The sequence below is a fragment of the Tasmannia lanceolata genome, unplaced genomic scaffold (assembly GCF_043159265.1).
Source record: "Tasmannia lanceolata isolate RefF3 unplaced genomic scaffold, GAP_Taslan_0.1 ptg000007l, whole genome shotgun sequence".
NCBI classification, from domain to species: Eukaryota; Viridiplantae; Streptophyta; class Magnoliopsida; order Canellales; family Winteraceae; genus Tasmannia; species Tasmannia lanceolata.
In genome coordinates, this window is record NW_027518684.1 from 13,906,511 (window position 1) to 13,919,225 (window position 12,715).

A 12,715-nucleotide genomic window follows, 5' to 3' on the forward strand; every position below is an offset into this window, starting at 1 on the left:
GGCCCATCTAATGGACGGTTTGGATCATCCTATGGTGCGGACTATACTGTACTTTTAATAATGTGAGGAGTGCCCTCATCAAAATACAGTAGTTCTGATAACATTTCCCTAATTAAGGAAATTATTATACCAAACTAAACTATTATCTGAATTGAAAACACTTCTAAAACGGGATTACGTACTGAAAAATAAAGAAGGTGTAGATAGGGCCCATCGATTTGGCTCTCTCTATTTGTGTTTTACGGGCATGTGTCACGATAAAGGAGGCCCGTTTCTTTTTAAGCACAGGATCCCGTTTTCCTATCCTTGCTAATAGTCTAATAGCAAAGGGTGTGGAAATATCAATTACATCTGAAAATAAAAAGTAAGCATGTAATTGATATTTCCACACCCCCACACCCTTTGCTATTATAGAGGGTTTAAGGTACATGCAAATTTGAAAGAGATAAAACTAGATCTAAAGCCCATGCGTGCATATCACGTGCACATAAATTGGATTCATTGATATGGTCTGAAAGGGAAATGATACATTCACCCCTTTTTCTTCTCCGTGCCACCCCCTAATGTAAAAAGAGTAGTAATAATACAGTAGAGGGGGCTGTATCACTTCTCTTAAACTACAAGTTCACGCCGTTGCAGTTAGTCCCACCATCTATCCTGCCCGACCTAAGCATTATAAGGTAATAAATAGCTATAAAGAAATTTACATCTACAAGCTATTTATTATCTATAACGATACTTGTATATATATATATATATATATATATATATATATATATATATATATATATATATATATATATATAAGAAGAAATTTATATTTATACCGTATTTAATATTCATATGAAACTTTATATGTATAAGGTTTTCAATAACCATTTTTAGGGAACGTCCATGCTTTCCCATTGTATATTCAAGCAAACAAATATATGTTTATGACTTTTTGTGGGACCCAATACTCCAACCTCGGGTCCCACAGAGACTCACATAAACGTAAATGTATTAAATGTGTTTTCGAATCCCCCCATAGTAAATCCGATGCGCGTGGTTTATGGGTGCTTGCATGCATCCATAGGGATTAGTCCCGCTCTAAAATGGGGTGGGATACCCTATGTCATAAAAAAAAGTGTTTTCTGGGCAACTATCCAGACAAATTTTAAACGTATTAAATGTGTTTTTTGTGTTTTCATTTATTTAAACTTTTTTAAACTAATACCGTATTAAACTCGAATGATTCTTGAACGGGTTTATTTTACTGTATCATGTTTTGCTAACTATGGGTAGAACAAATTGCAATAGATTGGATTTATTAGGACTCTGAGTGTTTTTCAGATTCTACTTCACATGTCTCGGTGAAGATCCATTTCAAATCTGACCATCCATGGATTGAACTACAATTTTAAAAACAAGTTAAAATGTTTTGTCTAGTCCACTTTTAGTACCAGTTTGCAATTTATTCAGATAAATTAGTCTTGGGAAAATTATTTAAAAAATGCAAAGTTTTAGTGAAATTGTGAATCAAGGGTAGACATTTTAAATTCATAAAAAAAGGGGCTGTCAGGTACGGTCAGAGAGTGGAATGGACGACACTACCCTTTTATATTATTGAGATAAGCTGTCACTTTTGCCCTTTCCTCTTAGCCCTCTTCAAAGCCTTCTTTTACATTCCCCCTCTGTTGATGATGTAGCGTGTCCCCACTCCTCTTGAATCATGTTAGTGCACATTTCTCTCTCTCTCTCTCTCTCTCTCTCTCTCTCTCTCTCTCTCTCTCTCCACAACATGAACAGTTGATGGGCCCCCAAAATTCTCCTCCTTGGTGCCCAAATCCAACCCCCCACTATGACAGTGTACCGTCCAGACCATAGCATGATCCAAGCGGTCCATTTGATAGGCCACACCGTAAATAGATTGTGTCCCAAAAACCCATTTCCATATGATGATCCTAGCCCTCAGATATAAAGAGAAATTGCTTATTATGGAAACCTCCATAAATTGGAGGTTGTGATCATCCTATGCAAATGATTTTTGGGGCACAAACCATTTACGTTATGGCCCATCAAATGGACGGCTCCGATCATCCTATAGTCTGGACGGTACACTTCATTTTCAAAAATATTGGTGGGGCCTAAATTGGGCCTTTATGTTACTGTACGAACCATACCATTGGATGATCCAAGCCGTCCCCAAACCATGGACGGCTTGGATCATCCTATGTTGTGGAAGGTACGCTTCAATTTGAAAAATATCGATGGGGCCTACGATTGGGCCTTAATGTTACTGTATGACCAACTCTATAGGATTATCCAAACCATGGACGGCTTGGATCATCCTATGTTGTGGACGAGCCTTAATGTTACTGTACGACCAACTCCATAGGATGATCCAAACCATTCATTTGATGGGCCACAATGTAAATAGGTTGTGCCCCAAAAATCATTTCCATAGGATGATCACAACCCTACAATCTATAGAGGTTCCATAAGATGTAGTTTATATTTAGATCGGAGGGCTAGGATCAGCCTATGGAAATGATATTTTGGGACGCAACCTATTTACGTTTATGGCCCATCAAATGGACGGTTGGGATTATCCTATGGTGTGGTATGGGCGGGGCCTACGTTGTTCAAAGATGGGCCCACAATTTACAATGTTACAACCACTTTAGAATGTTAGAACTACTATTGAACCTCTCAGAACCACTAAATTGTGGTTTCGAGGCCTACGTAATGGTTCCAAGATGTTTAAAACACCAATGATACACTCATGATCAATTTTACAACCAATACAATACTATTACAATGTAGAATCCACTACTTACACTCTTGAAACCATACTTTACACTCATGGAACCACTATTTAACCCCTCATAACCAGAAAATTATGGTTCTGAGGCATACATAATGGTTCTAAGATGTTTAAGACATCAATGATACACTCATGATCACTATTACAATGTAGGAACCACTACATTCACTCTTGGAATCATATGTACACTCTTTGAACCACTATGTAACCTCTCGGAACCACTGCCTACGTAATGGTCCCAAGATGTTTAAAACACCAATGGTACACTCATCATCAATTTTACAACCAATACAATACTATTACAATGTAGGCACCACTACTTGCACTCTTGAAACCATACTTTACACTCATGGAACCACTATTTAACCCCTCGGAACCCGTAAATTATGATTCCGATGCAAACATAATGGTTCCAAGATGTTTAAGACAACAATGATACACTCATTATCACTATTACAATGTAGGAACCACCACATTCGCTCTTGGAACCATAATTTACACTCTTGGAACCCTTATGTAACCTCTTGGAACCACTGAACCACTAAATTGTGGTTCTGAGGCCTACGTAATGGTTCCAAGATGTCTAAAACGCCAATAATACAGTAATGACCACTTTGACAACCAATAAAATAGTATTACAATGTAACAACCACTCTGGAACCATAATTTACAGTCTTGGAACAACTATGTAACCTCTCGGAACCACTAAATTGTGGTTTCGTGGCCTACATAATGGTTCCAATATGTTTAAAACACCAATGATACAATCATGATCACTTTTACAACAACTAAAATACTATTGCAATGTACCAACTACTACTTGGACTCCTGGAACCAAAATTTACACTCTTGGAACCACTATGTAACCTCTCGGAACCACTAAATTTTGGTTTTGAGGTCTACATAATGGTTCCAATATGTTTAAACAGTCATGATCACTTTTACAACCAATAAAATAGTATTAAAATGTACCAACCACTACTTGAACTCTTGGAACCATAAGTTACACTCTTGGAACCACTATGTAACCTGTCGGAACCACTAAATTGTGGTTCTGAGGCCTACGTAATGGTTCTAATATCTTTAAAACACCAATGATACAATCATCACCACTTTGACAACCAATAAAGTAGTATTAAAATGTACCAACCACTTTGGAACCATAATTTATAGTCTTGGAACCACTATGTATCATCTCGGAACCATTAAATTGTGGTTCTGAGGCCTACATAAAGGTTCCAATATGTTTAAAACAGCAATGATACAATCATGATCACTTTTACAACCAATAAAATAGTATTAAAATGTACCAACCACTACTTGGACTCTTGGAACCATAATTTACAGCCTTGGAACCTCAATGTAACCTCTCGAAACCACAATTTAGTAGTTCCGAGGCCTACATAATGGTTCCAATATGTTTAAAACACCAATGATACAGTCATGATCACTTTTACAACCACTAAAATACTATTACAATGTACCAACCACTACTTGGACTCTTTGAACCATAATTTACACTCTTGGAACCACTATGTAACCTCTCTGAACCACTAAATTGTGGTTCCGAGGCCTACATAATGGTTCCAATATGTTTAAAACACCAATGATACAGTCATGATCACTTTTACAACCACTAAAAAACTATTTCAATGTACCAACCACTACTTGGACTCTTGGAACCATAATTTACACTCTTGGAACCACTATATAACCTCTCAGAACCACTAAATTGAGGTTTCGAGGCCTACATAATGGTTCCAATATGTTTAAAACACCAATGATACAGTCATCACCACTTTGACAACCAATAAAGTAGTATTACAATGTATCAACCACTTTGGAACCATAATTTACAGTCTTGAAACCACTATGTAATCTCTCGGAACCACTGAATTGTGGTTACGAGGCCTACATAATGGTTCCAATATGTTTAAAACACCAATGATACAATCATGATCACTTTTACAACAACTAAAATACTATTACAATGTACCAACCACTACTTGGACTCTTGGAACCATAATTTTACACTCTTGGAACCACTATGTAACCTCTCGGAAGCACTAAATTGTGGTTCCGAGGCCTATGTAATGGTTCCAAGATGTTTAAAACACCAATGATACAGTCATCACCACTTTGACAACCAATAAAGTAGTATTACAATGTATCAACCACTTTGGAACCATAATTTACAGTCTTGAAACCACTATGTTGTGGACCCCGATCCGAGATAGGCGGCGAGGGAACGAGTCCCTACCACCCTCTGGATCATCCACGTGTGAAGGAGAGCTCTACCAAGGAACTCTCAAAACGGATGCCACCCTCATAGCATAGCACGAGTGACGATATAAAAAGAAAGAGATATGTCTCGATCCGGAGCCAAGGCTCGAAACCAAGACATACCTGAAATAAACTCAGAGTCGCCATCCATGGATATGCCATGGAACCCTAAAATCAAATCCTCTGTGCAATGGATAACCAGAAATATATATGGGTTCGTGCCTGGTTACGAATGGGGAAGGTCTGAGAGCACCCCCAATTCGTCCGAGTGCAAGCACTTGGTCTCTTATGCCATTTTTAGTAACTCCAAAGAAGTTTGAATAAAAATCATGTGAAATGGGAACAATCCTCAGGAGTCGTCTACCTAAGCATGCATTTCCTGAGGATAAACATAATAAGCACACATAAAATAAAATGAAAGATGTGCCACCTAAGCATAGCTAGGTTATGAGTGACAAACCTAATGGGTGTCTAAGTTCTGATGTGCAAACACATGCAAGCTACAGCAAAAGGTATAGGATCAGTACAAGAGAGTAAGAAAACACATCAAAACAATACAATAACTGTACAACAAATCCTAAGACTCTAAATTATTAGCCCGAGTCTTCGGATAGTCTGATATTCATCCAAAGAAGCCTACGTATCCCCGCCTCCACGAGAATCAAGGCAACGTAGTTCTTCGCGCCTATTCTAAGCTAGGATGCCTAAGACACCTAGCCCTCTATCCTAAACTCGATCTAAAAGACCGGACCAATTATTAAAGTTTATTGTACGATTATTTAAATTCCAGTGAATTGTGAATTTTAAGACACCCTATATGCCCTAACTAAATGCAGATTAGCCCTAGGCTAATGCAGGTAGTTCCTACAACCTATGTGTAACTAGGCTGTATTTCCTAAGGAAAACCAAGGGTGGACTAGCGTATCCTACTCTAGTCATCAGTCGGCGATGTGAATCGCCAACTGACCGGACGGAGGTGCTCCTATAACTCTAGGACAAACCCCTAACTCTAAAACAAACACAAACAAGCACACAACAAATCCAAGACAAACTCCTAACTCTAAAACAAACACACAACAAACAAACAAACAAACAACCTATCAAAAGACACAACCTAACTCTAAAACTCTCTATCTAAGAGAAACTCCTAACTCTAGAGGAAGATCTTTTGAAAACAAGATTTTAAAGGTTTTTAAAGAAGGTTTAAAACATTTATTTACAAAAAAGTTTGGCTGGACTTGGGATGTAAATCCCAAGCTGCACTACGTACCTCGTGAGAGAGGATCAAGCCAACGTAGTTCGAAACGAACTCTTCTAATGACTATTTCTAAAACACTCAACACTCTAGGCTTTTTAAGGTTTTTCAAATGTTTTTGATTTAATTTCTAATGTTTTTGAGTTTTAAAATATTTAATGTTTTTTGGATTTTAAAACTTTTTCCAATGCTTTTGAAGTTTTAAAGAGTTTTCACCCTTTTGGTCAAAGACCTAAGGGAAAATACAAAGCAAAACCCTAGGGCCAAACCCTAGAGCCAACAGGGGAAACCCCTAAACCAAGTAAACTAACGCCAAAGGCGAAGGAATGATCTAAGATCACAAGCGAGCACAGCTCTCCGAAGAAGACAAATGAGTTAAAGACTCCCTAACAAGAACAAATGAGTCAAAGACTCCTTAACAAGAACAAACGAGTCAAAGACTCTCTAATAACACCAACTAAGAGATGAAAGCGTCAAAGACGAATGAGTCAAAGACTCACTAAAAGAGAATGAAACATGAGTCAAAGACTCCACTAATAACAACACAAAGGAAGCAATCGAGTCAAAGACTCTCTAATAAAAGCAACTAGAGGATAAAAGAGTCAAAGACTCTCTAATGATACTGCAAAAGGAAAGGCGAGTCAAAGACTCTCTAATAAATCCAACTGAAAGAACAAATGAGTCGAAGACTCTCTAAGAAAACTGCGAAAGAGACAAATGAGTCAAAGACTCTCTAATAACATCACCAAAGGAATAAATGAGCCAAAGATTCTCTGAAAGAAATGGAAACACGATTCAAAGACTCTCTAAGAGAGACGAAAACACGAGTCAAAGACTCCATTGACAACAACTAAAGGATATACGAGTCAAAGACTCTCTAAGAGATAGAAACACGAGTCAAAGACTCCAAAAACACCGACTAAAGGATGAATGAGTCAAAGACTCTCTAAAAGAGAAAGATTGAGTCAGAACTCTTTAATAACAACATCTGAAAGACAAATGAATCCAAGACTCTCCTACAACACTACTGAAAAGACAAATGAATCAAAGACTCTCTAATAACGCCACCTAAAAGGCGAATGAGTCAAAGACTCTCTAATAACACTATCTAAAGGATGAATGAGTCAAAGACTCTCTAATCAAGGCTGACTCCTATGCGAATGGACTATCGACTAAGGAGAAGCTTACAAGCAAAAGGAATAAGAGACCTTGTGCAAATTTGGCAAAGGTAAAAGCATCTAGCCGGGCCGGACAGCTACCTAGCCCTCAGGGTGCAACAAATGTGCAACCCAATACCCATAAGGGTAGGGGTATGAAGCCAAGCCGAGTAGGATGTTCTCCCAAAGCCAAACGGCGCACAAAGAGGAGGCTTAGCAAGGGAATGAGACCGGGCGGGTCTAAAAGGAAATAAGAGACTTTGTGCATATTTGGCAAAGGTAAAACACCCAACCGGGCCGGACAGCTACCTAGCCCTCAGGGTGCAACAAATGTGCAACCCAATACCCATAAGGGTAGGGGTATGAAGCCAAGCCGAATAGGGTGTTCTTCCAAAACCAAAAGCACACAAAGAGGATTAACGAGGGAATGAGACTGGACGGGTCTCCCAAACAAACAAAGATGGGCTCTAAGCAACCTTATCATTGCCCTTGCAAAGGGGGAAGCAAGGCTAAGACAACTAATTGACCAAATTGGTCTCTAATTAACAAAAGAACGAACTGAGGTGCAATCCCAGAGAGGATTCTACAAATGAGGCTTGCCTCCAAAGGAGGATTTCCTAACGAGACAGAGTATGTCTCCTAGTACAGGTTATAGCATCTAAAGAAATTTAACAGAAATCTAAAAGACTGTGCTAGTCTAATCAAAGAGAGAGAAAAATGCTATCAGATAATCTGGCGAATTCCAATCAATTATTATAAAATCAAATCAAATATCAGCAAAATATGATCTACAACTAAAGAGTGCACAATCTGTAATAATAGCAATCATACAATGATAAACAACATTAATTAGTCCAGACCAGCCGCTGGATAGCCTAATAAAGCAAGAAACAACATTTAAACACTTCTATGCCCAACCACAAGTACCACTGCCCCGATATGGGGGTGAAATCAGATGATGCTAAAGTAATCATCTGATATCACAAATACACAGGATAATATTCCTACAAACCGCCTTGAAATCAGACAGTACTCATGTCGATAATATCGAATAGAGTAGTCATCTGCTTTCCTCCTTCAATTAAACAATTTATTGAAATAAAATTAATTAGCCCAGACCAGCCGCTGGGTAGCCTAAGTAAAATAAGCTTTCAAAATAGTCTCACCTGGACAATCCATTCATCTTCAAAACCTAACTCAAAGTTTAGTACAAGAGAAGAATATTAAAATTTTTAATAGATTATACAAATGCATGCAATAATATTTCTGATTTTTATAGATTTTGGTGCATAACAGGGGGGGCATCAACTTGTGCAAATTCAAGTGCAAAGAAATGGTGAATCACAAAACACAAAGACGGGCTTCAAGTAACCTTATCATAGCCCAGAGAAGGGTTCTTTTTATAAAAAAAAGTTAAAAGAAATCCAAAAGGTTGGGTAGGCCTACTAAACAAAAGAGGGGAGCGCTACTTGGACTGAGCAAATCCTAAGAAGCTGGGTTAGCTCTATAGAGACCTAAATTGTCTCTCTAAAGGGGAGGCTCCGACTATCGCCATCATAGCCCCCGACTGACAATAAAAGAAAGCTAATGAATGAGGTTACATGACCAACAAGATTGGGAAAATCCGCTAAAGAAGAGAGAGGAATGCTTTTCGGACTAAGCAAGTCCCCTAAAAGGTCGGAGAGAGAGGACCCGCATGATGAGCTGCTTTGCACAGGCCAAGGAAGCAACCCCCAGATCAGTGAATCCAAACCTCGATATGTCAAGGTCGAGAAGGGAAGCACAGCTCTTCGTGAGTGCTGTCAAACTCCCGCCAGTGATCTTCCTACAACCATAAAGGCTCAGCTGCTGGAGTGTCCTTCCATGCAACCTTGCCATGGCCAATATCACCATATCAGAGAGATTGATGCAGCCAGTAAGATTGACCCTAACAAGCCTCGATTCGCAGCTCTCAAGGAGAGACAAGAGTCCAGCGTCTGCTGCTGCGCAAAGACCACTAAGGTCTACATTCTTTAAATGCGGGCTCATCCTCCCTTCCATGGCTAATCCAGCACTACCAAAACCAGGGCAGTTATGAATGGTAAGGGATTGAAGAGAATTGCAAGGAGGGAGCAGAGTCGAACCAAAAACTCCATCTCTAATTCTAGTACATTTTGCCAGAGACAGTGCCTTCATCGCTGTTACACAGTTTGAAAGTGCACTAAGAACACCACACTGGGTGATCCCATTGCACTCCTCAAGCTCCAGGCTTTCAAGGCACCATGTCAATTTCGCAAAGGCATTCAGCCCATTGTCAGACAAGAAGAAACACCTGCGAAGAGCCAGCTGCTTAAGGTTTGGGCAACCGCAGCCTACAGTTTGAAGTCCTATATTTGCTAAACCACGGCATTAGGTGATTATAAAGGAGTTTAGCTTTTGCAAACCAATTGCCTTGCCCAAGACCAGGAAACCACTCTCATTCACGCTCTGCAGGCTAATGAGAGAGGTATCTATAACAAATATTCCATAACGTTCTATGAACACAAGAGAGACATCAGCGATGCTAATAGACTCAAGCTGATCTTTGCAAGGACAGCTGGGGTTGATGAAACAAGACTACCGACTCTTTTGCCCCCCCCAAGCTCGCAGTCCTTGATGGAAATAGATTTTAGACTCAGGTAGCAGCGGCCAATAGCCCACAGACCCTCATTCTTAATCTTAGAGCACGATTCTATCATTTCTCACAAAATAATTAACATAAACCAGACATGGATCACACACAACACATATTCAAGACAAATGCTTTTACTTTCAATTAATTCAACGACATAGCTTAGATTTTAAACTCGAACCAAGTAACCTAGACAAGGAGTAAATGAAGAAAGCTATCTTAAAAATCAACTCTTTTCAGACATCAAAACTTATGCACATGCAATCATCTTGAAGCATTGGTCAATCAAGAAGTACACTATAGAAACAACTCCATGCAAATTTTCATTAGCTTATTATGACAATATCTATTGCTATAAGAGAAATAAGACTCTGAATCTATTAAGAACAATCCAATTTCTTAAAAAAAATAAAATCAAACGATCAAGTAAAATCATTTGAACAAGAAAACATATCTTATTATCATAGCATTTGAGATTAAGCATGGATGCATATAATCACAATTCTCACAGGGGTTACGGATAGTACCTCAATTAATTGATTAATCAATAATCAAAACCAAGGGAACAATAATGAGAGAAATGAGTAATTCAACATTCTGGCTCTTCAGCTACGAAATTGATCTAACAATCTTGGAGATTATGCCACTAGTTTTAGATATTGAAGGCAAAAATGGAATGAATATGCAACTAATATATGCCTGCACGATATTTAGATCAACATCATAACTTCACGTAGATTTTCATTAACACCCCAGATGCCAAGAAATGAAGAAATCGATTGATTGAAAAAGAAATCATTGAATAGGAATAAAATGAGGACCAGGAGAAGAATCACAGATCTATAATTTCCGCATCAAATTGAAATTAAAATCAAAACATTAACCACACACAAAGTATGTCAACAAAAATCACCGAAATGAATTTACAACAAGGAGATTAAAACAACTTTACCTCAGAGATTTACCTTTCTCTTAGATTTCCAGTTCTGATCCGATCTCTTGCGCTCTTTGATCTTAACCAGAATTTCACCAGATTCTCTTTCTTCAAATTTCCTTCTTTAAAATCAGCCTCATTATTGTCTAATCATTCATTTCAAACAAGATATTCTTTGCTCTTCTTCTCTTACTGATGTTTTTCTTTACGACTTCCAAGCCTTAAAGCTAGATTCAAATGGTATTTTAAAAAAAAATTTCTCAAGGTTGATGCGATTCGAGCTTCAAATACACAAATCCTTTCAAGTACACAGATCTGAGAATTTTCGGTGAAGAGAAATGCTCAACTCTAAAAAGGCCTAGATCTGAGGTGAATAATAGATCTACGGTTTGGATCTGGATATTAGGGTCTAGATCTAGGATTTAGGAGTTAGAATTTCATGATGTAGAAAAGAGATAGATCTCAAGGTTTCATGGCAGATAAGAGAATGTAAATGACTGGAAAATAAACGGAGGATGATCGGAGAATGAAAGGCGATCGGGGAAGATGATCGGAGATATAGATCTGGAAATTTCCTTCTCTCTCTCTTTCTCTCTCTCCCAAATCTCAGCTATAAGCCATAGATTCAAGCAATAAGGTCATGGATCTAGGGTTTGAGAAAGAGCTAGGATTCAAGGCTAAGGATAAAATCAAAGAGGAAAAACTGAAAGAAATGAAAACGAGATCCCTTCGGAAAATTGATCGGACCTTGATCGGGGAAAAGAGATCTAGAGGATTAGGGCTTTATGATTTAAAAAGCTTTTAAAAGTAAGAATAGAGAAAAAGAAGAACAAAGAGATCGATCAAAGAGAAACCTAATTGCCGGATTCCGGCATAGATTGCCGGAGAAAGCGAAGGCCGGCGAGCTCCCTCTCTCCCTTCTCTCAGATTCTCAGAGAAAATGAAGATCTCCTCCTCCTTGACACTCCCTTCTGGTTTTAAGCCTTAGATCATGGGATTTGGACTTCGGATCTGAGATTTGGATCTTAGATCTGAAGCTTGGAGGAGATCTGAGAGAAATCGAATTTCCGACAAATCTCTCTTCAACTCTCCCTTTCTTTGCTGCGGATCGGAGATCAGATCTCCGACTATCGATCGGAAGAATGATCTGCGGACGAAGATCAAAGGAAGAAAGCTCAAATTTCTCTCTCGTCTCGCTCTCTCTGTATCTGCCTTTCAACGAAAATCCCAACCCATGAACAGTACCCCTCTTCTTTTGATTTTCTTTTTTTATATAAAAAATGAAAGCTGATATCCGCACCCTCACTTGATGAGGCGCGCAGAAAATGATAGGGCGCGCCCGCCATGTTTGTCCTATTCGGCTTGGGCGCGCCTGTGGACCCCGATCCGAGATAGGCGAGGGAACGAATCCCTAGCACCCTCTGGATCATCCACGTGTGTGGAGAGCTCTACCAAGGAACTCTCAAAACGGATGCCACCCTCATAGCATAGCACGAGTGGCGATATAAAAGAGATACCTTTCGATTCGGGAATAAGTCCAGACTCGAAACGTACCTAAACAAACTCAGAGTCGCCATCCACGGTATACGGCCATGGATCCTTTAAACAAAAATATGCTCTGTATACCATG

At 38.9% G+C, this 12,715-nt stretch overlaps 1 pseudogene; it reads right to left on the minus strand.

Moving 5' to 3' along the window:
- Positions 1 to 9,157: 9,157 nt before the first annotated feature.
- On the minus strand, positions 9,158 to 10,218 carry LOC143880604 (EIN3-binding F-box protein 1 pseudogene; annotated as a pseudogene).
- Positions 10,219 to 12,715: the final 2,497 nt, after the last annotated feature.